Below are 17,840 nucleotides of genomic sequence, written 5' to 3'. Positions count from 1 at the left end.
TTCTCAGCTCCCAGAACAACCAGCAACAAACAATTTAGACTGGATTTATTCTTTATTTCAACTTTCAGCTTCTTCCACATTACGTTTTATTATTTTATATATATAAGAGATTTAAAAATGTATATAGACATGTATAAAGCACACATGTGATGAGAGTAGCAGAACAAACCCCTTAGAGAGGACTCGATCAGGACACTCTTTCAATGGAACTATGCTAAGTTCAGATCATGAAAATCAAGGAGAACAGAAACCTATACGCAGCAGCAGATAAGTATGCCGTTCACTGGCTTATGCAAACCCAATGAGGCCGAGTGGATTCACACTTTACAGAGATGAGCCGTATTCAAAAGCAGGTTCCACATTTTACAATGTGACCAAACATCCCATAACACTAATTGCTGTAATCCAGCAGGGCGCAGTTGATGTATTTGGACATGTTGGCAGCTCAGGTTCGTGATCATTTCATCAGTAAGTCTGTTCAGTGACTCTTGTTCGAGCAGTTTCTTTGGACACTAATCAGTTTGTTTCCTCACATCTCACATGTGGAAAGGGCAAAACAAATAATCAGCTCATTGATGAGGATCAGGATCGATACAGGTTCTAAAACATCTTGAGACCCTGATTTCATTGATTTAGAAAACAGCAACCTAACATTAGATCTTTCAAACACATTCCATGTCCAGTGTAATTATAGATTTCTGTCTTTACAGAGAACTAAATATGTGTATTAAGAGGTCAGATAATTTTGAGTCATTAGCCCAGTCTCTGTCTGCGAACAGAAAATCTGTGTTCCCCAGTCAACAAAAATGGAGACAAAAGAAGTTAAAGATTTACACACAGAATCTAAATCACTGCTTTTAGCTGACTCAGTATTTGAGTTTACAACTCAGCTGTGGATTCATAATAATAAAACCTAACTCCAGCATAGAGGCTGAGTGAGATGTTGTCTGGACTCTGTGGAGGAGAGTCATGGTGTCAGAGACTCTGTAGAAGGACAGGCACCTGCACTTAGCAGTCCAGGTACACTCTACTCTGGAGGATTAGAGGACCTGACCTGAGTCTTGATGCTGTTGTAATAAAAGTTATAACTGTTTACATCACAATATAATGACCAAGATTTATCATTGAATCCAAATTTACATTCATCTGAGTTTCCTGCTCTGCTGATATTCTTGTATGTGACTGCTACACCAACTGCTGTCCCCCCCACCTCCACCTCCCAGTAACCACGTCCAGTCAGACTCTCTCTACTCAGGACCTGAGGCCAAACAGTGAATCTGTCTGGGTGATTAGAATAAGACTGGTCTTTACTCATAAATGTTACTTTTCTGTTTCCCTCAGATAATAACAGATCTTTGTTGCTGTGTTTGGATCAGTGTGATTTCCTGTGAATATTTTAAGAGATCGCTCTGGTCTCTGACTCACAGCAGTAAAACATCCACTTGAGACACAATCTGCCAAATCTTTGTCTCTGTCTCACTCAGAATGTCCTGTAGTCGACCTCTGACCTGTGACACAGCTGGTGTCACGTCTCAAGAAATACCTCAGAGGACGGATCTGATGCTGGTTGAGTGTGTAGATTCACTGAGTGGTGACAGTGAGGGTAGTTGTGCCAGAAACTGGTTGTGATCCTCTCTGTGTCTGAGAGCTGCTTGGGTTCATGGTCTTTCCTCTTCAGCTCAGTGATCTCCTGCTCAGTCTCTCCTGAAGCTCTCTGACTCGACTCACTTCAGTTTCCTGCTGGGATCTGATCTGCTGCTTCACATCAGAGCTTCTTTTCTCCAGCAGACCCGGATCAGCTCAGTGAAGATCTTCTCACTGTCCTCCATAGCACATCAGCAGAGCCATTGGCGAACTCCTCCTCCTGTTGAAGCAGCTTTCATCTTTTCTCTGTGTCCTGGAGTCTCTGCTGGATTGTTTGTCTCCTCAGCCAGGCTCTCTGCCTCTCAGTCATTTCTGCTGCAGCTGACACTGTGTCGTGGTCTTTATGTTCATCCATAGAGCAGAGATAACAGATACACTGCCTGATCAGTGCGTACAGAACATCTGCATCACCTCGTCGTGACGAGAGCAGATATTCTCTGGAGCTTGTCGAGGCTCCACCAGCTTGTGCTTCTTAAATGGAGCTGACTGAAGATGAGGCTGGAGGTGTTTTCACAATAAGAGGCCAAACAATTCAAACAGGACTTGAGAGCTTTCAGTTTTCTCCCAGTGCAGAAATCACAGAGAGGCCCTCTTCAGGTCCAGCGCCTCAGTGATCAGCAGGAGCAGCTTGGAGTCCAGTCTTCTTCAGCTCCTCCATAATCAGCTAACATGGTGTTTTCCTCAGGACAGGCCTCGGTGTGAAGGTCTGTCACACTGGCAGCTGTAGCTTCCTCTCTCCTCTTTGTCCCAGTGGGTGTTAATACAGCTCATACAGTAGCTGTGTCCACAGACAGTAGTCACCGGATCCTTCAGTGAGTCAGACAGATCGAACAGCAGAATCTTTCTCTGTACAGTTGAATTTCTTGCTGCGCCATTTCAGCTGCTGCCAGAGACTGTAGAACAGGAGTTCACTCCCTCTGAGCAGAAACAGATCTCTGCTCTCTCCCCTCTCGTTCACTCCCTGCAGTGACTCATCTCCCACACAGTTCACAGCTTGTTGTTCACTGGTTCTTACACTTACGTCTGTGAAGGGAGGAGACACAGACATATCCTGACTGGGAGGCTGGTTGTGTTTGAGGGAAGAAGTTGTTGGTTTTTCAGGATTTACTGCATTTCACAGCCGGCCTGTTCACACTTAGTGTTACAGAGGAGGCTTTCAGTGAGAGGCAGAGTGTGATATCCTTCATTGCACAACATACAGTAACAATTAAAGTCAAATAAAATAGATGCATTTAATATTAATAGAAATCCACATCTTTATTTATAAGCACATCTCAGAACAAATAAAGAAAAACTCTACGTAAAAATAAGAAAAACAAACTCCCTCATAGAAGAATGAAAAACTAAAAGTATAATAAATGTGCAGTTAAGGTTAAAATTAGGTCTTTAATGTCCCCAGGGACCATTTGGTTTGCAAAACAGTAGTCACACACAACCCCGCCCACATCATAACAATACATAATCATAAAAGAGCACTAGTCATTAGTCCTTTGTTAAACTACTAATGTTGTGCAATAATGCATTAAGCATTGATACCATTAAATGTATTTAAAATATTAATATTAAATAATAACTTTAATTGATTAAAGTTACCTCAGAATACCACCCTTCAAAGAAAGGGAAAGATAGCCAATTTATTGATTAAGTCTCATAAAAATAGTAACTACAACTTTGGAACTCTGATTAACAATTAAATTCAGAACGATAACCAAAATTACCATATAGATAGTTAGCTAAGTTGAAGGATATAGAGTTCTTGACAGTGTAAGAGGTTGTGAAATTCACTTATGCAACATTAATGAAAAAACATTTGTGAAAAAAACATTTATTATGAATATAATAAAGTGTAAAAACACAAATTACTAACAGTGTACTTACTAAATAAAGATATGTATCTGAGTATGTGTGTGTGTTTGTCTGTGTGAGTCCGTGCTTCCAAAATGGCGGCTGGCCACTCTAAAGATAACGGACTCCCCCCTTTGGAATGTTTACGACATGTAGCGGGGGTCAGAGAGATAGGTGCTGCGATATGCGTCTCTCTGTGTGTGTTGGTGCCAAGTTAGAGAAAGAGTGTAGTGAATGCAAAGAAGAAAGACTGTGAAGAGCATAACAAACTAACATTAACTTTCAAATAAACTTGTAACCAAAATATCACAACAACACAAATCAGGCATAAACATCACGGAATCGAATAAAGCAGTCTTTGCTTAGCCTAGTATAATTATTAAGCCCAAGTTGTGTTACTGCGTCATGGAAGGGAAAAAAGAGTTGCTGTGCTGTTCAGTTCTGTGAAGTCGTCTTGCTGGTTTTGCTGGCTCCTGCCTTTGTGAGTTCTGTTGGGCTGTCAGCTCAGTGGCTGTTCGAAGTTCTCCGGCAGGTTGTAATCGCTGCTTGAGGTTGATAGAGCTAGGGTGGGAGGTTTCTTGTTGAGATGTGCTGCAAGCTGCACCTCTCCTCCATGAGGTGATTTGAGTTGAAAGAGTGAGCTGGACCGCCACCCTTCTCCTCTGAGAGGATTCGTGGAAAAGAGGAATCGGAAAGAGGCTGGACACCCTTCTCCTCTCGAGGATGGCGTAGAAAGAGAAGCGGTGTGCTCCTCTCGAAGAGGTGTATGGAAAGAGAATGAAGAGAGGGTAGACATGGCCTTATATTGGCCTGGTGACCTCACAGGTCATGGGGCCCAGAGTGACCAATAGGAGTTGAAGCTTTTCGTTTCCACACCTCTGTGTGACGTTGCCACACCCTGGGAGACCCTGCTCTGGTTTTCTCCAGAACAAAGGACATGCGGCCTTAGGATTTTGACTACACATGTAGGCCGAACTGTTGTTCACAAATACCATGTCCCAACACTAAAATATATTAAAATGTGGCTATTACTTGCATGCTGGAGCTACAGCTGGATTAAAGTCTGACCGCTGAGGGGACAATGATGTAAAGATGACAGAAATTGACATGACCACACATCACAATAATAAAATAGAATTAGGTAAAATCATGGAATATTAGCACGATAAAAAGTAGGTTTTAGGTTTTTGATTTAAAGGGTTACCGACTCGGCCCGGCTGCATTTTCCTCAGGCAGGTTGTTCCACAGTCTCTGAACCTTATTTCTAAAACTCTGTCTTAGTGTTTAGCTGAGAATCTGGATCAGTTCAGAAGTCTCCTGCCAGAGGATCTCAAAGGATTAAAGATCTGTGATAAACTGAGCAGTCAGAGCATTGAGTTTTACAAGTCATTTAAAGAAGCTTCAACTCATTAGAAACTGAGAGTCAGTGTAAAGAGGCTCAAACAAGGCTGACGTGTTCCAACCTGTTGACTCTGGTTAGAATCCTGGCAGCAGAGTTCTGTTCTGTCACAGGAGGCTCCTCACTTTTCAATGAGACAAATAAAAAGACTGTTGCACTAATTATTCACCTGAATACATCCGCGTGGTTTTATTATAAAGTTTAAAAAGTTGTTTGTAGAGTAACACAATATTTAAAAGTGTCATGTACTGTGTGAATGAAATGTTTAAATACTCTGAAAACACAAAATAATTAAAAAACACATAAAATGAATTTCTTTCTAACTTTTATTAAAATCCCAACAAAATTAAAATAAAAACAAAAACAATAAAGGAAAGGAATTTAATCATAATGATAATTCAAATCAGATGAAAAAACAAAGCAATCGTCCATATGTTAATGATATGTATCCATTCAAATCTAAAGTGATTACATGTGTAATATTCTGACATGACCCCCAACGTTATCCTCTCACACCCACAGGTGGATTAATACATAGATTAGTGATTTATCTTCAGTTTGAGGTCCGTGTACGTGGGAGAATAGACACGTGGAACATGGTGAAGCCAGCAAACACTCACACACACACCGTATCTGGGCGTTTCCCTGCGCTCTCGTTTATTGCTAATATACGCTCCAACGTTAACGCTTGGCTGCCTTATAGAAACTATCCTGTCATACATGAATCCAACAGAGGCCACTGGCACCTGAACAGTCACTCATGAGTTTGGGAAGCTCCTGCACGGTCCATGCTTTACAAATGACTAAAGGATATAATGGTCTTTGGTATCTGGGCAACACAGAATGTTGAAGGTACATTACACGCTACTACTGTTACAATGCTATTAATTAGATTAATAAACATATTATTATTCATAAATGAATGAATCTGATGGACTGTCTGTATCTGACTGATGTTTTCTGTTGGGATCAACTGCTTCTCACCAAAGTCTGTTAACGTCTCTGAGGATTAAAACACTCACACAGCTTCAGTCTCAGGCTCTCCTCGTCTCTTACGTCTGTTCTTTGCAGTTGTATTTTCTAGCGTCATTTAATTATTCCATACATTTTACTGTAAATCACACTGTATGAAAGTGTGTGTGAATGCGTGAAAGGGAAAACTGTGCTGTAAAAGCGCTTTGAGTGGTCAAGAATGAAAAGATCTATATAATTACCATCATTTACTGTTGGACCAAACCTACTTTTACCATTGACTGAGCAACCAGCTTTCTGTCAGTTGGCTTTCTCCTCCTGGCTTCCTAGATCCTTGCAGTACCTGTACATCACCTGTAGGTGTTAATGAGTCAAGGGAGCAGCATCAGTACTTATCTCTGGTACCTGTGAAACTCAAGCTCATTGTTGTTTTGGCAACCTTTTACAGAATCAGTAGGTCAGCCAATCAGAGGTGTAGAGGGTTATAGGTTTGCCTGTGGATGTTGACAAAAATCCTATTGAGTCGTCCAAACTCATGAGCCACACCCCAAACCTGCGTCTGTGTATGATCACTCTTGATCATGAGCACTCTCTGCCCAGTGGTCGTAGCTATTTCCTTTAAATTCCTGAACCTTGTATTTCAGAGTGCAGATGAGGCGGACACGCCCACCAACTCCATCCAAAGACCTCTCTGCCAGTACTCATGAAGAAATGTGGGTTTGTTTTAACAGCAGCTTCTCTACTCTACTCAAACATGTGCCCATCACAACAACACACACACTTCCTGATCTCTGATCTGTTTTTTTATTTTAAGAAAAGTACAGCATGAAACACAACTTCGTCCAGATTTACTTTCTGTTTCGTTGTTGTGCTTCCTTGAACTAAGGTTTGAGCCCAGGACCTCCTGCTGGGGTCTTCACGTGTGAAAGGCGATGTAGAGAAGAGATCCAGTCCCAAGTCTTCTTCTCCTTCTTTATTCGGTTTATTGGCAGAGTGACAATAGCGTCCAAGTGCATTACCGCCCTACTGTGTGTGTCAATATCCTACTTCCTCTTCTTCCCCATTCGATGTGTGTCTCTTATTACCCTTGATATTTGATAGCTTCTCCTTCGTTCTTCAGTTAATTGACGGGTGACAACCTCCTGTGTTGGAGTGTATATCAGAGTTATCTAGCTCATATTAAATCAGTTTGTCCAATCCTGTCTCCTCAGCTAATGGAACATACTCCTATTCCAAAGAGTAACTACTGTTTCCAAGCTTAGTTCTTCCTCTCTGCTTTGCACTTTTCCTCTTGAGCTTTACTGCGTTCTCGAACACACTTATTAAAGTGAAGCATTACATGCTCAACTGACTCTTCTATAAAATATTTTTGTCGCGGGGGGGTTCAACACACAGTGGAAAGTGATAATGCACCTTGGCGTTGGTTGCTACCCGCCAATAAACCAAACAGAGAAGAAGAAGAGGCTCGGACATCCTCCGCCAGACCTGTGACTGAAAACGCCCTTAAAATAACAATGCCTTTGAACAAGAGGCTGAGCTTTCTATTAAGAGTGCAATCTTTGGCCAGCTTTGATCTACAACATTATTTGAGATCTTTAAAAAATTGTCTTTGGTTCTTTATCATGTGTTTGATGTCATGGCCCATGGTTGGAAGAAAGTACCCTTCATGTCCCATATCAAGGGCGTTTTGTACTACCTGGTCAGCAGCTAAGTGGAAAGAAAGCGGATCGAATAGACCTGAACCCAGATATGGAGGAGGAGACTGCAGTACAGACATTTCACCATGGATACATCTGATGCATTGGAGCTTCCCAGCATGACAGTTGAAACTATTCGCATGCAGATTGAGATCTTTATAGCAAGTTGTGCGGGCAGTGGGAACTGTTAAAATCAGAAACACAGACAACATCACAAGGTTTCTGTTGGCAGAACTTTTTTCTGAACATGACTTTGTCTGTCCTCAGACCCTGATCACAGCACATGGACACATGACTTTCCCTTTACTCTGGAAGTATCAGTCAGTCTGGGAGATGCTCCTCCGTCAAATTAACTTTTAGGAGCAGCAAAAGTCTGTGAAGTTTTAGGATCAACTCACTGAGTTGGTTGCAGAGGAGATAACAGAGGTCAATTACCGCGGTCTGAGTGCTCCACCAGCGGGCGGCTCCACGGCGGACGCTCCACCAGACGCTCCACCAGCGGACGCTCCCACCGGACTGCCACAGTGTCCGCAGACCTGGCTTCAACAAACTTGAGAAGAAAATGGTCAAGTGCTTGTTTGCAAAGTGTTGAAGAAATTTGCGGCGACATCGGGCTTGTTCAAGCCGAAACTACGCAGTGAAAAGACATTTGAGCTGATAAACCCGAGTTCCTAGGGGAAGCCAACCTCTTCAAGCACTGACTCTTCATCAAGCAGTTCTCGCTCTGACGACGAACATCCTCAGAATCATCAGTCATAGCAGTGACTATAGGACAAACAGAGCCGTCCAGGAAATCATCGGGAAGGGGTGAGGCATCATCCGAGCCCCTTGTGGGACGAAATGTCAGAATCTGACCTGGTGGAGCTGATATCTGAATCTTCTCTGGAGTTTAAAGCTGCCTGCAGATGAAATCCTATCAGATCATTAGTGAAGAGGAGCGTCAGATCATCTGATTCGATAGAGCTCCAAATCCTCAAAGAGCCACAAATGTTGGAAAGGAGTGGAAGAGGATCAAGAAGCTTTTGCAAAGTTTTTGGCCACAGCATCGATGCTCCAAGATGGGGACACAAGTCAGGAAAAGTTCAGTAAGAGACCCAAGTCCAGAGCCAGTGGTCAGTCAAGTCTCTGATGGATAGTGTGGAGTCTCTGCTTCTGGCGCCAGAGACCAAGGACAGAGTTTCACCTGCAAACGCCCCGTCCTTACCGATGTCCTCTGAGTGCGTCACAACTGACAGTTTAGTGGCGAGTCCAGCTGAAGTGACAAAAGTGTCTGTTCCTAAGTCCCACAAACAGTGTGCGCGGACCGCCGGGAAAGTGATGAATTTCCCCTGTCATTGATGAACTGAGGTGGTTCTCAAAACCGGCCAGTGACTACACCAAGAGGGTGACCTCGGCTGTGGAGATTGAGCCCATCGGGATCTCCGGTCTCAGAGATCAACAGTGCAACGGAGCAGGCAGAGCCCCGCAAAAAGATGTATGTCAATCTGCGTCATTGACCAGTTAGGTCACTCAGTGTTTGCAAGTCCAAAGTGAACTTGTTCTGTGTGAATCAATACACCTCACTCAATACCTGTTTGAAAAACATATGGGCGAAGTCAGGACATTGACTTAGACATGTCCCCAGATGTAATCAATGTCCTCCACAAGTGGTATTCAGGACCTGTGTAGATGTGGGACTGTCCGGAAACACTGCTGCTTTCCATTTTATGGAAAAGAACCAGAGAGTCGAAAAGATAAGCCGCCTCTATGGAAAGCCCATGTCCAAAAAACCGGCAGAATGTCCAGATTCTTCTCTTCTTTGAGCAGATTCTTTAAACGGTAGAAATGCTATCGCTCTAAATGAGGACGAATATCGTGTCTTCTGCTGAAGGTGTGTGGATTCACTCTGGGAGCTCCAGTTCCACCCATCCAAACAAAACAAAAGAATCTGCATGAAATGTTTTCTGTAACCATTTTCTGTCACAACTGTTAAAAAAGAATAAAAAAAATACTCCACTTAGTTGTGTCTGTTCTACGGATGTTTCACTAGATGAACAAATTATTAAGACACTAGTTTGGTTTGTTCCTTTGATGTATCAGCCATCTTTAAGAATATTTGTCATGTGCACAACAGTTACATGCAGATACAAATTCTTGGGTCACAGGCTCCCTTCTAGCCGTGCTCCAAAATATTCAGAAAGAAAACCACACAAGCAAAAATAGAATATAAAAGGTGAGGGGTGTTCAGCTGCATTATGACACTTCACCACTAGTTGTCACTAAATTCTAAACACTGAACCTTTAAGGCTCGTGTGCTGCACCTAAGCCAAAGGAAAAACTTTTTTTTTATAGCATGAGAGCCCTGATATAAACGTGTACGAATAAAGACATGGTAAAATAGAAATTACTTTATTTATAGATGGTAGCAAAACCTTATTTTAAACAGGCCTCAGGGTAAAGACTAGAACGGGAATTGATAAGCTCCACCACCAAATATGTTGCACACACCCACGCATGTTTCTGGAAAATGTCCGAAAAATTTGGTCCAGACACAGTTTGTCTTTTGCCTGTGAAGCAGCAGCAGCAGGTTGTCGGGTCCGACTCGTTCACAACAACAGGAACATGTGGGAACATCCAGGCGAGGGGCGGAGCCTGTAGAGCAGCAGGAGGCCGGACATGACGTATAAACTCTGCTGTGGAAAGATCAGTGTTGTTGTTTACAGCTCATCCACACCGGCGTCGGCCCTCAGCACCAGAAGCTCTGGATCTCCTCGCTCTTCCAAGTTGACGTCTTCGCTTCTACGTGTTAGGCTCCTCTTCTTCTTCCTGAGATATTTGTGTTCTTCCAGTTTCATGTGTAATAATGTACGCAACACGCCCACTTGCTAGCAGCTGTTTTCCTGCTGTATTCTCACATGGACTCACTCTTGACAGTTTTCTAGGGGCTGGCAGGAAAAGTTTCGGGAAATGTCCTCAGCAGCTCACTTGGACATTTGTGCTTTCTTACATTTTTCTTACTGGAAAATGTCGGGGAAATTTCAGTGCATATTTGAAAGCAGCTTTAAAGTGTCAACCAGACAGAATGGTGAAGAATCAGGATGCAGTTTCATAGCTGTGATCTGTGTGTGTCTCTGTGCAGTGCAGAACGAGACGTTCCTGTGTCACCGGTTCACACGCTTCGTCATGATGATACAGACTTACAGCAAAGTTAATGGAGTTCTGAAGAAGAAAAATGACAAAGAGCAAAGGAACCATGTCAACAACTGTTCAGCTTCTATCAAAGAAAGTGATAAACTGCTCAAACTGTTTCTATATAATACAAGTGACACCAAAGTTCTTTCTGTTCTGAAACAGTTGATGAAGTTTGTCTGTGACGGAGCAAAGAATCGATCCCAGTCGTCAGGAACCTGATCCTGAGTGTTTTTACCGTTTACTGCTTTAACTCTGCAGAAATTACGAAACCTCTTCAAGCAGCAAAGTTTGTTTTGTGGGTTAAACCTCGGACAAATTTGGTGTCAAGAAGTTTTGATCAAGTCTGGATTCAAACTGTACGACCCAGGACCGTCTGTCCGTGAGGTGACGACGTGAAACACTGAAGCAACACGACAAACTCGTTGTGAGGTTTCATCCTCATGAAAATCAACAGCACGATAAACGGAACGACCTCAAGGCCACAACATCACAATATCTCCAATATGTGGCTTGTGTGTCAGGACTCAACTCAACGTCTTCACCCTGAAACTTCACCAAACCATTATTTCTCCACTTCTTTAAATCTGTGTGACGAACTCTTTTCATCCACTGAGATCACAAACAAGATCTGGGTTTTGAAAATCAGCCAGTGGAAGAAAACTTTGCTCATTTGTCTGCGATGAAGCTGTTTTAGTGCAGAAAAGCTGCAAAGACAGAGACTGAACATGAAAACTGAGGTTTGTGGAGTTTCAGGAGGAAACTGCCTCAGTTATTCTCTCACAGGAGTTTCACTTTGTCTCCATCAGCTTTGAATGAGATCCTGGAATGAAGACAAAAGAACAGACTGGATCTATTCTTTATTTCAACTTTCAGCTTCTTCACACATTACATTTGTATTGCTTTATACATCTGTTGGACATGTTGACACTCTGAGTTCGTTGATCATTTCATCAGTAAAGTCTGTTCAGTGACTCTTGTTCAGTGATTTCATGGACACACAATCAGTTTGTTTCACCTCCATCTCAAATGTGGAAAAGAAAAGAACAAATAATCAGCTCACTGATGATGATCAGGTTCAACACAGGTTCTAAAACATCACACAACCTGATTTCTACATTGATTTAGAAAACAACAGCAACATTAGTTCTTTCAAACACATTCATGTCAGTGTAATTATAGATTTCTGTCTTTACAAAGTGAGAACTAAATATGTGTGATAAAGGAAGGTCAGTGTTTGATTGACAGCTGATCTCTGTGCGGAGCAGAAACGTCACCATGATGAACTTTGATCAACAAACATGGAGACAAAAGAAGTTCAAGATTTAAACACAGAATCTAAATCACTGCTTTTAATGACTCGAGTCTATTTGAGTTTACACAACTCAGCTGTGTCTCCATAACAATAAAACCTAACTCCAGCATAGGAAGGCTGAGTGAATGTGGTCTGGACTCTGTGGAGGAGAGTCATGGTGTCAGAGACTCTGTTGAAGGACAGAACACCTGCACTGTGATCCAGGTACACTCCTACTCTGGAGGACTGAGGACCTGACACTGGAGTCTCGATGCTGTTGTAATAAAAGTAATAACGTTTTCAAAACAATATAACATCCAAGATTTATCATTGAATCCCAAACTACATTCATCTGGGTTTCCTGCTCTGCTGATATTCTTGTATGTGACTGCTACACCAACTGCTGTCCCCCCCACCTCCACCTCCCAGTAACAACGTCCAGTCAGACTCTCTCTACTCAGGACCTGACACCAACGAGTGAATCTGTCTGGGTGATTAGAATAAGACTGTTCTTTACTCATAAATGTTACTTTTCTGTTTCCCTCAGATAATAACAGATCTTTGTTTGCTGTGTTTGGATCCAGTGTGATTTCCTGTGAATATTTTAAGAAGTCAGCTCTGGTCTCTGGCTCTGGCAGTAAAACATCCACTTGAGACACAATCTGTAAAATCTTTGTCTCTGTCTCACTCAGAATGTCCTGTAGTCGACCTCTGACCTGTGACACAGCTGGTGTCACGTCCTCAAAGTACCTCAGAGGACGGATCCTGATGCTGGATGAGTGTGTAGATTCACTGAGTGGTGACAGTGAGGGGTAGTTGTGTAGAAACTGGTTGTGATCCTCTGTGTCTGAGAGCTGCTTCAGTTCATGGTCTTTCCTCTTCAGCTCAGTGATCTCCTGCTCCAGTCTCTCCTGAAGCTCTCTGACTCGACTCACTTCAGTTTCCTGCTGGGATCTGATCTGCTGCTTCACATCAGAGCTTCTTTTCTCCAGCAGACGGATCAGCTCAGTGAAGATCTTCTCACTGTCCTCCACTGCTTTATCAGCAGAGCCATTGACGGCCTCCTCCTCCTGTTGAAGCAGCTTCACATCTTTCTCTGTGTCCTGGACTCTCTGCTGGATTGTTTGTCTCCTCAGCCCGAGCTCTCTCTGCCTCTCAGTCATTTCTGCTGCAGCTGACACTGTGTCGTGGTCTTTATGTTCATCCATAGAGCAGAGATAACAGATACACTGCTGATCAGTGCGGCAGAACATCTTCATCACCTCGTCGTGACGAGAGCAGATGTTCTCCTGGAGCTTGTCCGAGGGCTCCACCAGCTTGTGCTTCTTAAATGGAGCTGACTGAAGATGAGGCTGGAGGTGTTTTTCACAATAAGAGGCCAAACAATTCAAACAGGACTTGAGAGCTTTCAGTTTTCTCCCAGTGCAGAAATCACAGGCCACATCTTCAGGTCCAGCATAGCAGTGATCAGCAGGAGCAGCTTGGAGTCCAGTCTTCTTCAGCTCCTCTAGTGAATCAGCTAACATGGTGTTTTCCCCAGGACAGGCCTCGTGTGAAGGTCTGTCTACACTGAGGGCAGCTGTAGCTTCCTCTCTCCTCCCCATTGTCCCAGTGGGTGTTAATACAGCTCATACAGTAGCTGTGTCCACAGACAGTAGTCACCGGATCCTTCAGTAGATCCAGACAGATCGAACAGCAGAATCTTTCTCTGTACACTTGATTTTCTTGCTGCGCCATTTCAGCTGGTGCCAGAGACTGTAGAACAGTTTCACTCCTCTGAGCAGAAACAGATCTCTGCTCCTCCCCTCTCGTTCACTCCCTGCAGTGACTCATCTCCCACAGTTCACAGCTTGTTGTTCACTGGTTGTTACACTGACACACCTGTGAAGGGAGGAGACACAGACACATCCTGACTGGGAGGAGCTGGTTGTGTTTGAGGAAGAAGTTGTTGTTTTTTCAGGATTTACTGCATTTCACAGCGGCCTGTTCACACTTGGTGTTAAGAGGAGCTTTCAGTGAGAGGCAGAGTGTGTTATCCTTCATTCACAACATACAGTAACAATTAAAGTCAAATCAAATAGATGCATTTAATATTAATAAATCACATCTTTATTCATAAAGCACATCTCAGAACAAATAAAGAAAATCTATTAAAATAAGAAAAACAAACTCCCTCATAGAAGAATGAAAAACTAACAAAGTAGAATAAAGGTTAAGTTAAGGTTAAGGTCGTCTTTACTGTCCCCGAGGGGCCATTTGGTTTGCAAACAGTAGTCACACACAACCCATACACATCATAACAATACATAAATACATAAAAAGAGCACTAAGAATCCATTAGTACTTTGTTAAAATACTAAAATATATTAAAATGTGTGTGTGCCATACACCAGGGCTACAGCTGGTTTAAAAGTCCGACCGCTGAGGGGACAATGATCTTAAAGATGACAGAAATTGAAGCATGACCACACATTACAATAATAAAACTAGAATTAGGTAAAATCATGGAATGTGCTTTGATAAAAGGAGGTTTTAGGTTTTGATTTAAAGGAAGTTACCGACTCAGCCGGCTGCATTTCCTCAGGCAGGTTGTTCCACAGTCTCTGAACCTTATTTCTAAAACTCTGTCTTAGTGTTTAGCTGAGAATCTGGATCAGTTCAAAGTCTCCTGCCAGAGGATCTCAAGGATTAAAGATCTGTGATAAACTGAGCAGTCAGAGCATTGAGAGTTTTACAAGTCATTTAAAGAAGCTTCAACTGGTTAGAAACTGAGAGTCAGTGTAAAGAGGCTAAAACCAGGCTGACGTGTTCCAACCTGTTGACTCTGGTTAGAATCCTGGCAGCAGAGTTCTGTTCTGTCTGAGGAGGCTCCTCACTTTTCTATAGAGACAAATAAAAAGACTGTTGCACTAATTATTCACCTAAATACAACCTGGTTTTATTATGAAGTTTAAAAAGTTGTTTGCAGAGTAACACAATATTTAAAGAACTGTCATGTACTGTGTGAATGAAATGTTTAAATACTCTGAACACATGAAATAATTAAAAATCTGGTTCGGTGATAGCATTAAGCCTTCTAAAGTCATTACAAAATCGGAAACTTTGATCTGATTTTGGTACCAACAAGGATGGAGAACTCCACGCACTGGAGCTAGGCACAGCAAATCCATTCTGGAGGAGATACTCAACTTCCTGCTGCATTATCGCTCGTTTGGATAATTCAGGATAGCCAGGGGTCAGACTCTGTGCTAGGGAAGAAACAAACTGTTCTACACAGGGGTTCTCCATTGTTTGGTCTGAAATTGAAAGATTAGATTCAAAAGTTTATAAATCGACAAAGCAGTGTGGTTGGCTTTGGTGTTGCACTGGCAGACACCTTGTAGTGTGGGTTTGATCGTACACTAGCCTAACCAAAACTATGGTGGGTAAATCAGATTACCAAAATGTTTAATCACACTAACTGATATGCAGGGCAGTAACAGTTAGGGGTTCTATAAATTCACAGGGCTGGAAGCACGCTGTGGCTCTTTCTCAGGTTCTCTTATCCAACTTTGGCTGAAATGCTTGGCAGTAACAGCCAGGTACAAGCTCTGTTACATAGGGCCGGTGGCACGCTATGTCTTAATTCAAAAGCACTTAACAGTTACAGGAAATTTCACAGCTTGACCAGTTAACATTGAATATGTGATATTCAAATGTTTAACGAAATTCTTAAAATTTTAACAAAGAATATTCAACTGGAGTTATTAGCAACGATAGCAATCTTTAGCATAACACTATCAGGACTTAAAGTGGTAGTTATGAATAATTAATTATTAATAAACATTTAATTTATGAATAAATTAAATTTCACCACAATGCACTTGTTTGTAAGTACGGTTGACTGAAAGTTTAACATTCCACTTATTTCTGGCGTTGGCCAAAATGAAAAAAAAGAAATTTTTATTTTAATTAATATTGCATAATTATGAATTTTTGCCAACTGTACTCTGCCTCACACGGGGCACCATTATGTTGTGCAATAATGTATTAAACGTGATACCATAAAATGGTGTGCCTTTCGGCATTCAATAAATTTGGTTATTAAAATAAAATAATGAATATTAATATTAAAAATATTAATATTAAATAATAACTTTAATTGATTAAAGTTACCTTGGGAACCACCCTTCAAAGGAAGGGAAAAGATAGCCAATTTATTGATTAAGTCTCATAAAAGTACTAACTACAAATTCTGAACTCTGATTAACAATTAAATTAATAACTATAACCAAAATTACCATATAGATAGTTTGTTAAATTGAAGGATATAGAGTTCTTGACAGTGTAGAGGTTGGAAAAATTCACCTATGCAACATTAATGAAAAACATTTGTGAAAGAAAACATTTATTATGAATATAATAAAGTATAAAAACACAAATTAGTTCTGGAGGCTCTGGTTTTCTCCAGAACAAAGGACATGCGGCTTCAGGCTTTTGACTACCCATGTAGGCCCGAACTGTGTTTCACAAAACCATGTCCCAACACATGGATCTGAGCCACAGGACGTTTGCTTCGAAAAGGGTAGCACACCAGCACGAATGAGAGAATGTTTCGCACCCGTATCTCGTAATATTTTAACGGGCACAGGGCTAGCTCCACCCTCAGGCATAAACACATAACCATCTGAGACGAACGGTTTAAAGTCAGCGTCAATTTCGTCCTCCTGTTCTATCCGAGCTACCATTTGAGCTACCCTAGGCACTGTTTGAATCAGCCCGATAGTGGAGGGACTCTCTGACCTCTTAATCTGGTCCTTCTTCTTTAACACCAGACAATCAGCGATAAAATGTCCACTTTCATGGCAGTAGAAACAAGCACGCTTATCACGGGAAACTGGCGCCTGGGACTCAAGGGTGATTTTTGTCTTTCACATACAACTGCCCCATCACGGGACACAGATGAGGAAAACACATTCTAATGCGTCAAGGCAAATTCATCGGCCAACACTGCTGCTTGCGATAAGGTCGACACCTTTTGTACAACACAATATTTTCCGGCAAGCATTTCTTAAACTCCTCAAGAAGCACAAGTTCACGCAACTGAACAAAATCCTTAGTTTCAGTAGCCTGACACCATTTATCAAATAATCTGCTCTTTTCATGTGCAAACTCACCATAACTTTGGTTGACAGTTCTTCTAGAGTTCCTAAAATTGTGGCGATAAGCCTCAGGAACTAATTCATATGCACGAAGAACGGTAGATTTTACCACCTCATAATCTAGGCTCTGGTCTAGAGTAAGACTATTACAGACTTCCTGCGCTTTACCTACTAATTTGCATTGCAACAATATTGGCCAAACATCCTTAGGCCAGCGTGAAGCAGATGCAATACGCTCAAATGCACAAAAGTAGGAATCAACCTCTGTTTCTCTAAACGGAGGAACAAGTGCCACATGTCTGCTGACATCAAAGCTATCCTGATGAAAGAGGGTGGGTGATGTTACCCGAATGGGGGGCAGACGCAAATGGGGGTTCCCTCTCCAACTCTTTGTTCCTCAGCTCCACCTCCTTAATACGGGGCACCAAGTGGAGCTCCTCGGCCGTCATGCCAGCCTTAATGATGGGATCCATGTGAGGTGGGGAACGTGGCATCACTTTGTCCTCCACATCTTCCCCAGTAGCCACATGACACTCAGGAAACACACCCTTCTCCCCTAGTTTTTTAACCAACATTCATTTAAAATCAGCTTTTTGCATTTAAAGGTACTTGTACCTCGAAAAGAATCGGCCACAATCCATAAATCTGCTTTTTACATTTATCCCACTTTTTTACAGAGG

The 17,840-nt window shown here is 42.1% G+C and overlaps 2 pseudogenes; both read right to left on the bottom strand.

Annotated features, from left to right (window-relative positions):
* Nucleotides 1–1,544: 1,544 nt before the first annotated feature.
* LOC118105317 lies at nucleotides 1,545–2,519 on the bottom strand (annotated as a pseudogene).
* Nucleotides 2,520–12,004: 9,485 nt separating this feature from the next.
* On the bottom strand, nucleotides 12,005–13,756 carry LOC118105034 (annotated as a pseudogene).
* Nucleotides 13,757–17,840: the final 4,084 nt, after the last annotated feature.

Source organism: Hippoglossus stenolepis, chromosome 3 (assembly GCF_022539355.2).
Source record: "Hippoglossus stenolepis isolate QCI-W04-F060 chromosome 3, HSTE1.2, whole genome shotgun sequence".
Taxonomy (NCBI): Eukaryota; Metazoa; Chordata; class Actinopteri; order Pleuronectiformes; family Pleuronectidae; genus Hippoglossus; species Hippoglossus stenolepis.
The sequence above is the reverse complement of the archived record's forward strand: the minus strand, read 5'-3'. Positions and strand labels throughout refer to the sequence as shown.